Here is a 17014-nt window from a genome sequence, read left to right as displayed (position 1 = left end):
AGGGTTGACATGTCGTGGGGTTGTTAACCAATGTCATAGAACAATATGTGTACTGACTGTTTAATGAGAAACTATTTGTTCTGTAAACCTTCACCTAAAGTACAATAAAAAGAAAACATTCCAGGTAGAGTGGCCCCAGTTATCAGTGAACACTGAACAGCGAATGGGACATGGATAATGATTATAAATAATACGTTTCACTTCATCTATTTAAGATTTCTGGTATGTGGGTCCAGGAACGTTTGGACCACCAACATATCAACATAAGTTTGTGATCCTCCTATAGCAGTTGCACACTGGGTACTTGATAAATACTTGACGAATTAATGAATGAGTAATAGCTGTATTTTCCACACAGATACACTTGTCACTGATATTATTTTCCTCTTTTGTTCTTATTCTTTGTTGTTATATTTTTGCCTTTATGGAAAATTTAGGACTGGAGAAAGGATGTAAGAGTAGAAGAAGAGACTATTACCTAATCTTATTGGTGACTTTATTTGTCCTAATTTCAAATTGCCCCATGAGTTTGTTTTGTGATGAAGCAAGTATTTCACACAAATATCAACAGAATAGAAGGTAAATTTTACCTTTTCTTAAGCTGGGACTATATGAAATAGGTGGGTTTAATTTTAATTAAAAAGGAAAAAGAACTAAATAAGTATTTTATATATTTAAATCAAATAAGTATGTTATGTATGTTTTTATGTATTTATATTTTTAAATAAGTATTTCGAGTATATTATGTAAGTATTTTGAACAGCTTTTATTGGTAAAATTCACCCCCAAATCTAACCTGTTACTGATTGAATTGTGTCCCCAAAAAATATGTGTTGTAAATCCTAACCTCAATGCCTGTGTTTATAATCCTGTTTGTCTTTGTTATGTTAATGAGGCCAGATTAGTGTAGGTTGTATCTTGAATTAATCTTTTTTGAGATATAAAAGAGATTAAATAAGCAAGCTAGGAAGCAGAGATGGACTGAATTTGGACTTCTAGCCCCCTAAACTATGAGAAAATAAATTTCTGTTTGTTATAGCCACCCACTTGTAGTATTTCTGGTATAGCAGCACTAGATAACTAAGACACAACCCTTAGGTCAAACCTCACAGACTGGGAACAAGACTAAAGTGAATCCACCATTTAAGAAGTTTTCTAAACCTATTTGCTGTTCACAAATGCAAACATGTGGCAAAGTCCACAGGCAGCTTCAGCAGAGAAGGGCTGTGGTGAAACCAGATGAGTCATTGTTTGTTTGATTTAGCAGTTGTACTCCCATATCCTTGTCAGTTTGTTTTGTTCCCACTGAATTCCCAATTTTCTATTTTCTTTATAATGAAAAATCAGCTTTGAAAAATGGCTAGCCAATCAAACTGCCTTCGGTGAGTCATAATCTCACTCTGTAGCAATGATTTATTAAGTCCTTTGAGTGCTGTATTTTGCTAAGTTACCTCTGGGAAGCATTTTGTCAGTGGAGAGAGGAGGAAAAACTACACACAAATATTAACTGACATGATAGACTGTTTTTTCTCTGTGTATTATAAAATCATGTTGAGGCTGTAGATACAAGCTTTGACTTCTCCTCCCATCTCTCTGACCTATTTTTTCAGAAATTCTCTCCAAGGAAATGTTTTGAGGCATCCAAACAAAAAGTATTATGTAAACTCAAGTTGTCCAACTCAGCTCTGAACTGTGCATAGGGAAGAGGAACAGTTATTCTGCGAGCTTTATAAAAGAGAGAAGAGGATCCTTCTTACCCCACCTACCTATGTCTGACTGTGGGGTCATGGCAGCTCTTTTGTATAGTCTCCAGGCTCTCTGTTGCTTACAGGGTATGGTCAAGGGTAGAGAATATCCCATCTGTCTCTTCCCAGTGGCTCTGCACCTTCTGTGACTTTCAGAAGACTCCTTGGTTCTATTCACTTTTCCAGAGCACTCATTCCAAGGTACTGAAGATAGACACACAGAAGGAATATTTCATGGCCAAAGGGTAAGATAGTAGCAGAGACAAAGCAATTACTTGCAGAATGAGGAAGCCTCCTCTCAGCTACAAGGGCTGCCATCTTGGGCTAGGTGGTGTGTAAAGTGTTTCTCTTTGAGATGCACCTTGACTCTCCTCTCTGAAGTGTGGAGAACCCACCACAGCCACAAAGACAGAGGCCATTACAAGATGCTTTCCAAGGGGGGGAATACCTGCCCTTCTCTGTGCAGATTTAAAGTGTCCAGTGATGGAGGCAGGGGCATTATCAGCTCACACTAGGCTGCTGTGATGCCAATTTCTGTCATTTCAGGAAGAGTTCAGGAGTGAGGAAGAGTTCTCTCTCCTTTGCACTCAGGAGACTGCACTGCTTGTTTCTCCCTGAAGTTAAAAAACACAGTGAAAACTATGAGAGCTGGAACTCGACAGGACTGCCTTGTTTCTCCAGGTCTCATTAGTTTTCTGCCTTTGAGAGAGTGCAGTCTTATCACTTTTCTATCGCTCATTTTAGTGGGAAAGATTTGCGTTTTCCTTCTTTGATGAGTTTCCGCCTTATTCAGGTCCTGGCTTTCTCAGGTTTTACTGTATGTATATATATACTTATATAGTTTTTATATATACACGTATACATATTGAACATATATACTGGACATTGAACGTATGTATTACATATAATATATATTAGACATACATATTTGGCAGACCTTAATTTTATATATATATTTAGCAAATTCTCTGTTCATGGCTAGAGAAATAATTAACCTTTTCTTCAATAGACAATAAGGTACTTGTCGTAGTTATCTAGTGCTGCTATAACAGAAATACCACAAGTGAGTGGCTTTAACAAAGAGAAATTTTTTCTCTCAGAGTCTAGGAGGCTAAAAGTCTGAATTCAGCGTGCCAGCTCCAGGGGAAGGCTTTCTCTCTCTGTCGGCTCTGGGGAAAGACACTTGTCATCAATCTTGCCCTGGTATAGGAGCTTCTCAGTGCATGAACCCTGGGTCCAAAGGACGCAAGTTCCTGGCTCTTCTTTCTCGGTGGTATGAGGTCCCCCTGTCTCTGCTCACTTCTCTCTTTTATATCTCCAAAGAGATTGACTCAAGATACAACCTAATCTTGTAGAGTGAGTCCTGCCTCATTAACATAACTGCCTCTAAGTCTGCTTCATTAACATCATAGAGGTAGGATTTACAACACACAGGAAAATCACATCAGATGAGAAAATAGTGGACAATCACACAATACTGGGAATCATAGCCTAGCCAAGTTTACACACACTTTTTGGGGACACAATTCAATCCATAACAGTACTCAAATCAAACAACATAATGACACACAATGATCTAAGTTAGTCTTTCTCAAGTGGGATTCTGCAAGAGAATTCTTTCCTGACGCCCTAAGGCATTCATTGTATGTAATGATTTACTCTAAGCATCTATAAGGGAGTCCCTGGGTGGTGCAATGCTGGGCTGCTAATGGAAAGATTGGTGGTTCTAGTCCACCCAGAGGCACCTCAGAAGAAAAATCTGGTGATCTACTTCCAGAAAATCAGCCACTGAAAACCGTATGGAATGCAGTTCTACTCTGACATATGTGGGGTGACCATGAGTCAGAGTTGACACAACAGCAACTGGTATGCATCTACAATGGTGCTAGTTATGAGTGAACTGGTCTCTATGCATCCAGGAAGATACTAGTTACATACCATCCCTGGTACCACCCTTGGGAGAATTGAGAAATAGCCACTCACATAATTTTCTGTGTCCTGTACTCTACCAACTATCATGGCCATGGATAGTGATGAGCTTCCTTTCCTTGTTAAGAGGGGACAAAATTAAGCAATAGGAATGGAAAGAGGTAAAAGAACACAACACCTCTGTACTGCCGGAGCTGACTTGACAGTTTCTTCGTATCTCCCTTCTCGCCTCTGCCCTCTCCCTCCCAGGGGTGGAAAGACTTTCTGCTTAGACAGTGAGGCACCAGAATGGAGGCGCATTTGCAGCATCTGAAAGCGCACTCTGGAATCATTCCAATTTGGCTGAGCGTGAAGTTTGTCAGATTCACCCGCCTGGGGAGAGGCGTAAAACCATCCGTTTACATAGCAATATAAACTGCACTTCACTTTATAACGTGTGCAAATGCTGCCTATGTAGTCAAAACAATCTAGTAATAAAGGTCTGAAGAAGAACTGCTTTAAAACCTGATGTATTATTTACGCTTAAAGGGAGTAATCTTTTTTTTTTTTTTAAATGCATCTGACTCTTGGCAGACTTGTGTGACTGGCAGTTGAGAGGATGAAACTAATGTTTATCATCAGTAAAAAGCCAATCCTTCAGCATGTATTGTGTAACTACTATGTGCCCGGCACTAGGGAGTAAATGGAATCATGTCTATAATGGTAGCTTAAAGATAATTATGATAGTAATAATAGTAACGTTAATAGTTCTTGTTTGCCGACCTAGAATCCATTTCCCTTCTCCAGCAGCTTATCCTCATCCTCATTCTCACCGCAGATTCATCGCTACCCCAGTAGAGTTCCTTTCCCTGGTTCTAAGGACAGGAGCATATGTCTCAGGTCTAAGCCAATGAGTGTGTTGCATATTCCTCTACCCACAATGATTGGTTCAGCGATGGCATGCGAGCTAAATTGGTCCATTCAGAATAAATCTCAGGACTTTTTCAGAAGCTACTGCGAAAGTCCCCCTCTCTTTTGAGATGGACTCGAACTTGAGAAAGTATAAGGCTACAGCTGCCCTGGCAATCTTGTCACCATAAAGGGACAGCCTGGAACGTCTGCGAGAATAAAATGGAGTGAGAAGAGTAGGCAGCAAAGTAAAGAGATAGAGAAAAGTTGTGTCCTGATGACATGGTTTTAGCACTGAATCCAACCTAGCCTCTGGGCTTTCAACTTCCAGAGCTAATAAATTCACTTTCTGGCTTAAGCCAGTTTGAGTTTAGTTTTATGTCATTTGAAACTAAGAAAGAACTAACTCATGCAAACGCTAATGCTGATAATAACCAAAATAGAAATAACAACAATAATAATAGGAAGCAAGTGAGCCAATGAAGGCTTTATGTGAAGGGAGAATGACATTAGATATTAAGACTCTGTAAATTTTATAGGAACCTTGCTCTGACAGATCCAGGAAAGGTCATTTAGATCTTTGGCTCACTTTAATAACCAAATAGAATTAACCTCGACCCCAGTGGGATACATGAAACAAAACTGTATGATAAGTAGCTAAACTCCTCAGGTCCCAGAAGAGCAGGCCATTTTCCTGGTCAACCTTGGGGTTATTACAGAACGAACAGAGTTAAAAAGGAAAAACAAAACTAGATTTAAAGTAGCTTTGTGCAACCAATAGAGGTGTTTCTGTACTTGCTCTGGAAAGTGTGCGTATTGTTAAAACAGTAAAGTTGGAATGACAAATAAGAAAAAGATCTTTACAAGCCAAAGGCATTGGATATAGGAGGCAAAATTACTCTTTCTTGCATCACTGAAGGATAGCCACAAGAAAGGATTGCTTAGTATAAAGGTAAACAGACTATTATTTGGGCAGATACTATGTTAAACGAAGTTGTGTTCAGACATATTCCCAGTTCTTAACGACTAAAATGAAGTGCGGAAGTGTTGTCCCACTTCTCTATAGCACTTTTATGGATCATGTTAACTCAGGGAAATGCCTGCATAGAGCGCAGCAGTTTACTGTTGTTGTTAGCTGCGCTTGAGTTGGTCCCTAAAGCCCTATGCACAACAGAATGAAATACTTCTTGGTCCTGAGACATCCTCATGATTGGTTGCAAATTGGACCATTATGACCCATAGGGTTTTCAAAGGCTTATTTCAGAAATAGATCGCCAGGCCTTTCCTCCTAGTCCGTCTTAGTCTGGAAGCTCCGCTGACGCCTGTTCAGCATCATAGAAACATGCAAGTCTTCACTGACAGACGGGTAATGGTTGCATGAGGTGCGCTGGTTGAAAACTGAACCTGGGTCTTCCGCATGGAAGGCGAGAATTCTACCACTGAACCACCATTGCCCCCACAGTTTATTTATTATCTTTTATATTTACTAATTTTTACTTAGTTCCAAAGCTTTTCTGGCTAAGAGACTGCTCATTAATTTCTTCAGGTAGATTTTCCCAAGTAATATCAATGAAAAAAGCCAATAACTGGGAGAGAACTTTCCTCTAGGATTCTAAGACTGCATTATTTGCTACAAAACAGAGTATAGGACCCAGTGTGAAGGGAGCCCTCTCCACTGAGACGTTAATGTGTGCTGTTGAGTCGATTCTGACTCATAGCGACTCTATAGGATAGAGTAGAACCACCCCATAGGGTTTCCAAGGCTGTGATCTTTACAGAAGCAGATTGCCACATCTTTGTCTTATGGAGTGGCTGGTGGGTTTGAACCACCAATCTTTTGGTTAGCAGCCAGCACTTCACCACTGCGTCACCAGAGCTCCTGGAGAAGTTAATACCTACCTCTAAAACGTATGTCTGTATATTTCGTGTATTATTCGATGGACAGCAAATATTATCCCTTAAGGAAGGACACTTTGTCTTTCAAAACCATATTGCTACATGTTTTCTTATTATTCTCTGGACAGTACCTATCTCCTTAAGGATAGTGTGGCAGATTGTATTTTTCAAATATGTCCACAAAATATCTCAGGCAGTGGAAGTGTGACCTTGCCACTCCCTCTTCAAGAACTGGAGTCTATTTCTCTACTTCTCCACCCCCTTGAACTTGGGCAGGCCCTGTGACTGCTTGGACCAATAGAATAAGGAGGTTCCACTGTGTAAGTCCCAGTTGTAGCCCTTAAGTGGCCTGGTAGCTTCCATTTCCGGATGTGTGACTACTCTGAGACCACTGTGCTGTGAGAAGCCCAAGCCACATAGAAAGGCCCTGAAAGATGAGACACCACATGGAGAGAGACAGAGAACAAGGAGCCAGACATGTAAATGGAGAAGCCATCTTAGACAACCAGCCCAGTCTAGTCTTCAGATGATTCCAGAGCCACATAACTGACTGCAGCCGCGTAAGAGACCCCAAAAAGGAACCAGCTGAGCCCAGTCAACCCCCCAAACCATGAAAGACAACAGTAAATTGTTTTAAGCTATTAAGATTTGGGGTGATTTGATAGATTCAGCAATAGATACCTAGAACAGATAGGTAATTTGCTAAACTGAGTGTCTCTACAGTGTTATGAGTGCAGATTTTAAAAAATACAGGATTTATTATAATAGCAGTTACCATATCAATTAAGATTCTTCATAGCAAGCAACAGAAGCTAACTCATATACACATACACATACATATATACAGGAACATTTATTTTTCATTAGGTCATTCCTGCTTTATCATAACATTTGTCTTCCTAATAAACCTAGCATTCTACAAAATCAACGTTAGAATTAGCATTCACACTAAAATTACCAGGACTTATAGGGAAAATATTAGGAGTATACCTCTTAAAGCCTATGCAAATTTGTCACCAGGGCACCAACAAAAATAGTAACAGTCCTAATAAAAATATTAGCACAGTGGAAAAAAAGTTAAATTCATAATTAAAAAAAAAGAAATACTACAGTAAACATAAAATTTTACTTAGAAAATGAAAAGTAAAAGCACCTTGATGGAAGAGGTATGAAACAGTGTTGAGGCTGCTGAGTTACGGTGGCAAAAGCAAAATGCCCGAAGATTGGGGAAAATCATGCAATAAAAGGACTTTGAGGGCAGAGCAGTGGGCCCAACAGAGCAAGAATGAAAAAATAAGCAGTGAATGGACCTTGTGTACAGTACTATATTCCTCATGGTTTGACGTGTTTATACTCCCTGATCAGCCACTTTTACTCATGGAGCAAAACATTATCATGATGGTGAAAGCCAACAGGACTTTAGTACTCTTTCCACCCTGTTTTGTGAAATATTATTTACCACGAAACCAGCTTCCACTTTTAGAAATTTAGACCTACAACTCCAAGTTGGTAAGCAGATATGGCCCGAACAAGACTGGATTTATGTAGTCATGTTGTTGCTAGTTGCCAGCAAGTCGGCTCCAACTCATGGTGACCTTATGCGTAACCATACGCATGACAGACCTACATACAACCAAACCAAACGGTTCCCAATCCTGTGCCATCTTCATGATCTCATCTTCCAGCGCTGTGCCAGGCAAGTTCTGTTAATTCATAGGGTTTCCATTGGCTGATTTTTGGAAGTAGATCGCCAGGTCTTTCTTCTTAATCTGTCTAAGTCAAAAAGCACCATTGAAACCTTTCCATCATGGATGACTCCACAGATATTTGAAATATAGTGACACAACTCCCAGCATCACAGCTGCATATAAGCCACCACAGTCGACAAACTGACAGACGTGTGGTGGACTTCAACATTATACTGTTATTATTTGTCTATCAATTTCATGTGAGCTAATTTATGTTTATAAAAATAAGCATTGTAGCAGAACTGTGTGTGTGTGCGTGCGTGTGTGTAATCTCATACTACCTTTGCAAATTATGTGTTATTATTCTTATTTCACAAATGAGGAAATGGAGACTCAGAAAAGAAGAAATCTGCCCAAGTTCGAATTTATATATAAGTGTTAAGCTGAGATTTGAAGCTTGTACTGTCAGATGGTAATATCGACACTCTTTCCACCCTGTCTTGTGAAATGTTTTTTACTATGAAACCAGCTTCCAGTTTTAGAAATTGAGATCTATGACTCCAAGTCAGTAAACAGATAAGTCCTGAACAAGACCGGATTTACATAGTCAGCAATGTCTTTCAAAATAAAGATTGGTTCAAGTGGATTTTTCTCCAAGGTGGCGGTTGTGGGGAACAGGGGAAAATCCTTACTTAGACCCTCCAGCAGCTCAACCCCAGCTTGCTCAGAGCTGGCTTCATTTGTCCTTGAAGCTGTCACATGACTTTTGTTTTTCTGCTTTCACTCAGTAGTTAGCATTCAAATGATTGTTTTAGCAAGAACAACTCTATTTTCTAAGGAAAGTTTCCAATCTCTGTACAATATATTTTTCTTGCAGAACAAAGATTTTTAACTTCTCCTAGAGATCAAGGGAGAAAAGAATTTTTAGCAGTAAGTACAAATTTTTGCTAATTTCCTTGCCTCAGATTCCAATTTATGCACAAACCAACTAGTTGAACAAATGAGAATGTCTGAGTAGGGGCTTGCCAAGGAGTGGATTAAATTTGTTCCCGAGGCCAGTGGAGACAACAAATACTCGCAGCTGATAACACTTAGAGGCTGATGTTCACAGCTGAGCCAGTCAAATCAGGCCTGAGAGGTGCATAATGAATGAGGCGGCTCCATGTTAAATGGATGCAAGTTGGCAACCAGGTTTAAAATCCTTTGGGAACATTAACCTCTTGGCCAAGTCTGGATTAAAAGAGAATTGTTAACCCATATTTCCCGACAATAGCTGAGATACTTTCACAGGAGGGGATGTGAGATGTTACCACTGGATAACTCCTACCATTTAGCAAACAACACTGATGAGTCATTTAGTGCACCACTTCTGCACTGCACTAAATGATCCTTTCAGAGATTCGAAGAGTTTAATGTATCTTCGTAACACTTACCTTGCTGCTCTTCCAGCAGAGGTTGTCATTGTTGGTGTGCACAGAATCACCCTGAGGGCTTACTAAAGCAAGATGGCTGGCCCTACCCCAAGAGTTTCTGATTCTGCAAGTATGGTGTGGGACCCAAGAATGTGGATTCCTAAAAGTCCTAAGGGGATGGTTTGAGGACCATTGACCTAGAAAAAGCCTAGGCACCCAAAGAATCCAACCCCCAAGAGGCAAATCTGAGGTTAACATTCCTTAACCTTCTCAGAAATCAGTAGATTTTCAAATAAATCATATTTTCAAAAAAAACCATGTATTTCTTTACTGTGTTAGCTGCCTGCCTCTGTCCTAAAGAAGTTCTTTTGGTTTTGGTTATTTTGAAAGAGTGGAGAAAGGACATATCTATTTCCAATTACTCAGAAAAACGTATATTCTATTTGTCTTAAGTGAGAGGTAACAGGCTCGACATGTTTTCTACGGTGTGTGTGTGTTTCATAGAGCAAATTTGTTTTACTGGCATACAATGTATATTCATTTACATTACAGGCAGTCCCCAACTTACGACGGGGTTTAGTTCCGACGACTCCGTCTTAAATCCATTCTGACGTAAATCAAATACCTCTTTTTCTTTTTTTATTATTATTGACTTTTATTATCAGTATCTTTATAAATCCAATCTTTATTTGTCTTTTGGGGTTGGAAACATTACATATAAACTTACAGATATATTTTAATACATACATACATAAAAAAATACACAAATCACAAAAATTTACTCCAACGATGAAGAAGAGCCAGACTTTGGCATTTTGTCAGTTGCATAATAATGTCACTTGTGGAAAGTTCTGGAACATAGGAATTATAACTGGAAATGGGGATAGTATATAATGTCAGAAAATTAGTAAGAGTTGTCTGTATGGCCCTTTTCTTTTTTCTTCAAATACTTCACGGTAATGTCTCATGGCTTCTCGAATCTGCCTATCGACTTCAGCAAAGCAATCAGCATTTGGGTCCATGTTTTCAAGCAACTGAAGCCCCTGATTTGGTTTAGAAAAAAAAATTCATCTAATCCTTTCACTGTAAAATTTTTTGACAACTTCTCTCCTTCCTCTTCTTCATTATTTCTTTCTTCTTCAGGATTTCTTTCCTCTTTAAAATCCATTAAAGTCCTGATCTGCTAATTCCTCTTCTTCATGATCTATGAGCTGTTCACATCGGTGATATCAAGTTCTAAATTCAGTGTTCTTGCCATATGGACAGTTTTTCCACCGACCTCTTTCACCATATTATCCTGATAAAATGCTTGGAGCGTGTTCACGTAACTCAGCAATTTTTTCCAAATCCCCTGCGTGCATTTTCCCATAACTTTCTCCCAGGAAGAAGCAATGTTTGGGATACACTGAAGAACACTATAATTCTTCCAGAAATTGCATAATGTTACTGTACCTCCATCTGTTGCAGCTATTGCCTGAGCAAACATAGTCCGTAGGTAGTATGCCTTGAAAATGACAATTGCACTTTTACGCATAGGCTGAATCACAGCTGTTGTACTGGGAAGTAGGAAAAAAAAAAAAAAGACAGACAGTTGTAAGTGCAGTTCGTTGTAACTCAAATATGTTATGAGTTAGGGACTACCTGTATATGACATCACTAATAAAAGCATCTCATAAGAATTCTAAACCGTACTCTTGCTTTATCCTTTTTTCTTTGTCTGAAGTATTTTAAAACAAATATCAGGCATCTTGTCATTTCACCTCTATAAACTTTAATATATATTTTAAAAGCTGTAGACATATCTGCAATGCCAGTATCATAAATAACAACATTGACAATTCCTTAGTATCTTCTAATGCAGTCCCTATGCAAGTTTCCTTGACTGCCTCAAAAACACTTTCTTTTTTTTTTTGCAGTCAGTTGGTAGTAATCAGGATCCAAATAAGGTTCATTTAGTTATTATGTCTCTTAAGTATCCTTTAATATAGAACAGATCCTTCTCCTCCTCCCTTCCTCTCATCCCTTATCCTCCTCCATCTTGTGTTGAAAAAACAAGGCCTATTGTCTTAAAGAATGTTCTCCAGTCTGGCTTAGGCTGTTTGCTTCTTGGTGGGGTTATTTTCCTTTGTTGCTCTATCCCATGTATTTCCTATAGAAGTTACATCTACAGGACTGATGAAATTTAGGTTGAACTTTTTTGGCAAGGATACTTGATAGACAATGCTGTGTATTTCCTAGTCCATCACACCAGAAGACACACGGTAACTGGTTGTCTATTGTCTGATGGTGCTGCTGAGTTCCATCAATGGGCTCAGTTAAGGCCATCCTGACCCCCCATTGTAAAGGTTTTATCCACTGACGATCATTCAGGCAGGGCTTCTGCATCACTGGATAGATCTCAAAGGGCTGAAATCAGAGTTTCTTTCGTTGCTGCTGTAACCTCCTCTTTCCTCTTCTTTGCCACAGCAGAGTTCAGTGTGGGGGACTTGATGTCAATCAGCTCAGGGCAGTGGGAGTGCTCCAGGGCTGGGGTGCTCCCATTTCAGAAAGCAACTTTCCAACTCATTCTGAACTTACCACAGGCACTGATATAAATGTTCCAAGGATGAAGGGCAGCATCCCTGAAAGGAGGATGTTTATGCTGAGGACTTTATCTCGGAGTATTTACTTGTTGCTGTTGTTGTTAGGTGCTGTCGTCAAGTTGATTTCAGCTCATAAGAACCCCATGTGACACAGTAGAACTGCCCCATAGGGGTTTCTAGGCTATAATCTTTATGGGAGCAGATCGCCAGGTCTTTCTCCCAAGGAACCGCTGGGTGGGTTCAAACTGCCAGCCATAACCATTGCGCCACCAGGGCTCCTTGGGAGTAGAACTACCCCACAGGGCTTTCTTGGCTGTAATCCTTATGGAAGCAGGTCTCCAGGTCTTTCTCCCACAGAGTTGCTGGGTGGGTTCAAACTGCCAACTTTTCAGTTAGCAGCTGAGTGCTTAACTATTGCACCCCCAGGAATCCTTGAGTGTTTACTAGAACGATGGTAATTGGAAGAGATCTCCGTGGCTGGCTGTTTACTTCATTCTCAGGATACTTAGCATTACATGCTTTGCATGCTGGGAACATGTTTCTGTGCTGAGAATCTTATGGGCACATTCTCCTACACTAGAGACAGCACTGCATGTTTCCCAGCTCGGTACTTCCCTCTTCAATGCATAATGATGTTTTCCTTTCAATTTCCTTAATAGCAAAGGGACTAATATTTCTGTTATTATTTTTCATTGCAGGAAATTCCAGACTAATTTATTTCTCATAGTGTCAATCATTGTTCTTTAAAAATATACATGGCTTCTCTAGAGATTGCTGATTATGACTGAGCTGCAAACACAACTTTCACAGCTCAGCAAAGAGAAAAAGAGGCAGCCTGTTTGCTTATTGTGTGGATTTTAAGTTTTTGTTTATTTACTCTATTGTACTTTTGTTTTATTTATTTTATTTACTTGTCCACAGAATTGGGTGTATAGGAACATGATCAGTCCCAGACCTAATACTGCGTAGAGGGAATATGTCTTGGCCATCATCTTCAGCCCTATTGCCCTTCCACCCTCTCCCATTCCGTCACCACAGAATGCTTGTTGGCTGCATATATCTCTGCTTTGGATTCTCCACCCTCATCACGGAGGTAGAGGACTGGATTTGTTGTTGTTGTTCTTTCCATCTGCACTGCAGACATTGAAGCACAGCAGTTTCCAGTAAGAGAGTTGGGCCCAAAAATAGTCTCCGCCACATGAGTGGGTGATGGTTGCCTGGATGGGAGTGATATGTAGGAGGCTTGTCACAAACAGGAAAATACTGTCTTACAGGGCAGACAGATCTACAAGTGTAGAGAATGAAGAAGGAGAGCTTTTATCATTTTCGGCAGACCAATGGAAAAAACACCTCTGGGGCCCAGGGCACCATCTCTTTGATTCTTTTCGTGCTCAGTGGCCCCTCCTCCCCATCACAAAGACCCTTAACTTTCCAACTCATCCAGGCACGACCTCAGCCTAGGACAGTGGTGGGTAAGATGGTGGTGGGGTTGGGTTGAGGAGGGAGACCTTATTCTCAAGAACTCGGGCCCCTTCTCCGTAACTTATGCCTGGGGCTTTCCATCATAGGTCTGACCTCACACTTGAAGTGGACTCTGGTCCTATGCTCTGGCCATTGGAAGGATCAAGCTCAGCCCAAAGAGCGCTAAAGGCCTATCCCTTCCTCCTCATCTTTGGGGTGGCTGGTGGCCACCCCCTCTTATCCCCTGAGTCCTTGAAGTTTTTCAGTTGTTCTTTCCCCTTAGTGAAAGCATCTATCCCTTTATCCAAGACCTGAGGGGCCCCTTTGCCTTTAGGGGAGGTTGGAGAGCAGGATTCTCAGGCTGTAGAGGTGAGATGGGAGGCTGGGGCCAGGCTGAAAGCCCTGCAAGCAGTTTCCCTACCCTGGGCCTGTACTGCAGGGTGATGGGTACAAGGGCAGCTAAGGAGCAGGGAGACTGGCTCCCATGCAAAGCCCCAACCCCTCTTCACCTCATTCTGGACCCCGCTCTTTGCTGCCTCTCTTTTGATTATTTTTGCCCCTGTCTACTGCATGAAAGGATGCCAAACTCCTCCAAGGAGTGCTGGTGAATCCAGGCTGGTGCAACCTCCCCAGACACCCCAAACCTGAGCACACTCTTGAGGGGCAGAGGAAAGGCCCTCCACCTGCTCAGTGATGTCCTTGAGACGGGATTGGGCCATGGGCCATCTGATCAGCCTGGAATCCAAATGATACTGAGGAGCTCTTTGGGCTTAAATCTGGAGTAGCCTGGAGCAGAGGAACCCCTCACTCAGAGCTTGCAGCCTGGCGGCCAAGTGCATGCTGAGCTGTGACGGCAGCTAATTGGTTTGCCAGGGCCTACCTTGCTGGGGGAAATGGATTTGTTGCTATGGTATCCAGGAGAAATTTTTGCCTATAAATTTTATGAGCCTATCAAGAAATGCCAAGCTGTTTCCAATTGAATAAGTATTCCTTTGTCTGCCCTGAAGCGTCAAGGAGACAAAATAAAAGATCTCAGCATTTTCTGTGGCTTGCTTGATATAAATCATCACACACAACCTACTTTTAAGCAGCCAGCTGCATGATACTATGTAGGCACAGAACCTGAGTGCAGGCTCAGAGCAAAGTGAGAAGGGGAGTCCTGGGCAGGTACCACAGACATGGTCCCTTGTCTGAAAGGAGTGGATTGTTTTGATTTAAGGATGTTTAATTTTAATTTTACTTTTCTCAGAAAAGAGAAAGATAGAAAGAAAGAAAGATCCAAGGAAGTCCTTGACTGTTCTGTTTTTTGGAGAGGATGGAACCCATTTGGTAAGAAGTAAAACTTCCGCTTGACTCTACACTGCTCACACCACGGTTGGGAAGTAAGGAACAGAGAGGGACAGTGTATGTTTAGGCTGACGACTACTTGAAAAGATGTTATATGGAAGAGAGAAAGGGCTCATTTTGTGTCACAAATGCCAGAACCAAGAAAAAACAGTTACAAAAGGGCAAATTTAGCTCAGTGTAAACAAATTTTTTTTTAATTAACTAAACTAGATGGAGGTTCTGTCTTCCCTTGAAGGAAATGAGTCCCCCTTCATTGGAACTATGGAACCCTGGTGGCGTAGTAGTTAAGAGCTACGGCTGCTAACCAGAAGTTTGGCAGTTCAGATCCATCAGGCACTCCTTGAAAGTCCTATGGGGCAGCTCTACTCTGTCTTATCAGGTCGCTATGAGTTGGAATCGACTTGACGGCACTGCTTTTGGTTTGCTTTGGTTTGATTTTTGTTTTCATTGGAACTAATGAAGTTCCTGACAAATGCCCAGGCTTCAAAGACACCTCATAGAAGGAATTCCCAATCTTTGAGTAGTAGATTTGACTCAGTCAGTGACTCCCAAATCTGGCTATACATCAGAATCACATGGGTAACTTTGAAAAATTACAGACGCCTAGAAATACAACCAGAATGTTCCTTAGAAGTGAGGATGGTGAAACTTCAGTTCACTTACTTTAGACACGTCATCAGGAAAGACCAATTGCTCGAAAAGGACATCTTGACTGGTAAAGTAGAGGGTCATTGAAAATGAGGGAAACCTTCCATGAGGTGGGTTGATACGATAGCCCACAACAATGGACTCAAACATACGAACAATCATGAAGATGGCACAGGACTGGGCAATTTTCATTCTGTTATACGTAAGGTCAACTTACAACATCAACAACAGAAATCTGGTGGACACCACACTAACCAAGCGATTACAGTTAACATCACTGATGATGAGATAAACTGAGATCATGTGTCTCCTAGTAGGATGCCCTAAGAAGGACACATCGCCTACATAGTGTCCCTGCCAAACATGTGTAACCTGAATCAATCTCAATAGAACAAACCCAAACTGAGGGACATTCTGCAAAACCACAAAAATATCAAGGAAATTAAAGACACATACACAAACAGAAAAAGTTAGAAAGTGTCCTAAACTAGAGAGGATGAAAGGAACATGAAAACAGAAAGTATTATGGATTCTTGATTGGATCCTGGATTTTAAAAAACAGCTGTAAAGGATACTATTGGAACATGTGGGGAAGTGTGAATGTGAACTGTTAGTTAGATGATGGTATTGTATCAGTGTTAAATCTCCTGGGTGGGATAATTATATTGTGGTCATATAGGAGAATATACTTGTTCTTAGAATAAAAATATGGAAATATTTAAGGGTGAAGTAAAATTATGTTTGCAACTAAATCTCAAAGATTCAAGAATGTGTATGTGTGTGTACAAAGAGGTGGGGTAAACAAATATGGAAAATGTTAATAATGGGTAAAATTAAGTTAAGGGTATACAGTTGTTTATTTAATTATTCATGAAACATTTATGTCAGATTGAAAATTTTTAAATAAGCAGTTGGAGAAAAGAAATAGAACCTGACTCCCACTTGACACCTTCTGAATCTGAAGCTCCTGGGTAGAGGCCCTGTGTTTTTGGTGAGATCCTCCCAAGATTCTGATGTGACCAGCACAGCACCAGTCTGCAAACCAACATGTAAGAACCATGCCTCCTAAAGCACCTTCCAATTGTAAATTCTGTGGTTTTCTTGAGAGCAATATTTCTAAGCAGTGGGGAAAAGATGGCTTATTCAATGTTCAATAGGCTAACAACTGGAACAAAGAGGAAGCTGGCTGCCTACCTAACTCCAAAATAAGTAGTAGATGGGTCTTATGTTTAAGTATAAAATCATGAAACCATGAAAGTAACTGAATAAAACATGAAATATCTTTTTTATTTTTAGTCTTGGAAAGAAGGTGGCCTTTCTGAGGTATACATAAAACTCAGAAACATAAAATATTGATAAATTTGCCTATATAAAAGTAAAAAAATTCTTCTTGACCAAATATACTTTAAAGAAAAACA

The sequence above is a fragment of the Trichechus manatus genome, unplaced genomic scaffold, assembly GCF_000243295.1.
Source record: "Trichechus manatus latirostris isolate Lorelei unplaced genomic scaffold, TriManLat1.0 scaffold00047, whole genome shotgun sequence".
Taxonomy (NCBI): Eukaryota; Metazoa; Chordata; class Mammalia; order Sirenia; family Trichechidae; genus Trichechus; species Trichechus manatus.
The sequence above is the reverse complement of the archived record's forward strand: the minus strand, read 5'-3'. Positions refer to the sequence as shown.